Raw genomic sequence first — 1036 nt, 5'->3', positions numbered from 1 at the left:
GGCGTGACTAAGCTTTAGGTATTTATATTTTTTCTTTGTTTGTTTTTTTCTAACTCAATTCATACTTCGCAAGCACATAAACACTCAAAAGTTTTGCCTCCATTAATCATACAATAGTACAAAGCTTTACTTATCGCTAAATGTTTTATGACCACTCAATAAACACCATCAATAAGCGATATGATTATGAGAAGTATGGCGATAAGAATTCCATATAAGTATACCAAAGTATTGAATAATATCAATTACAGTTTCTCACAAAGCGCTCATTGAATACGAACTTTACATATTATTGCGGAAAATAAATCACTATAAATAATAAGTTACATAATTTGAACACCTCATTTTAATAATCAAAAATGCCGTACCAGCATGGACCGCCGCCACCACCACACCATGGACCACCGCACCATGGACCACCCCATCACGGACCGCCACACCATGGACCACCACACCATGGACCGCCACACCATGGACCACCGCATCATGAACCTCCACATCACGGACCTCCACATCATGGGCCACCACATCATGGCCCTCCACATCATGGCCCACCGCAACATGGCCCTCCTCATCATGGCCCTCCTCATCACGGACCACATCACTACTAATGTGTACAATTAAAAATAATTAGCCATATTCACATGTAACTCTAATACTTACTTTTAATGGAAAGTGGGTGCAAGTTGTTTAAATATTTACATATATATTTTTTATTTTGCGAATTGAAGATAAATACCACATTACGTTTTTAAATAAAAGTCGTTATATTTTGTTCTGTGATAATATTGGAAATAATTGGGCTCTGTCCTAAAGAAATAAAAAAGGTTATTGCTAATTGAATACCAAGCCACATCAAGTGCTTACAAAAGGCCTAAAAATTTTGGTCGCTATATCCAAATCTTAAGCCAGAATTCAAAAGCAGACTAGTTATAATTTTTCACATAGCAATAAAGCTAATATGTATTAATATTTGAAAATGTCTAGTACATGTCGTTATTTTTGAAGCGATACAACGAGCCAACTTATGAATTTT

The sequence above is a fragment of the Rhagoletis pomonella genome, unplaced genomic scaffold, assembly GCF_013731165.1.
Source record: "Rhagoletis pomonella isolate Grant_MI unplaced genomic scaffold, Rhpom_1.0 Rhpom_scaffold_00008, whole genome shotgun sequence".
Taxonomy (NCBI): domain Eukaryota; kingdom Metazoa; phylum Arthropoda; class Insecta; order Diptera; family Tephritidae; genus Rhagoletis; species Rhagoletis pomonella.
The sequence above is the reverse complement of the archived record's forward strand: the minus strand, read 5'-3'. Positions refer to the sequence as shown.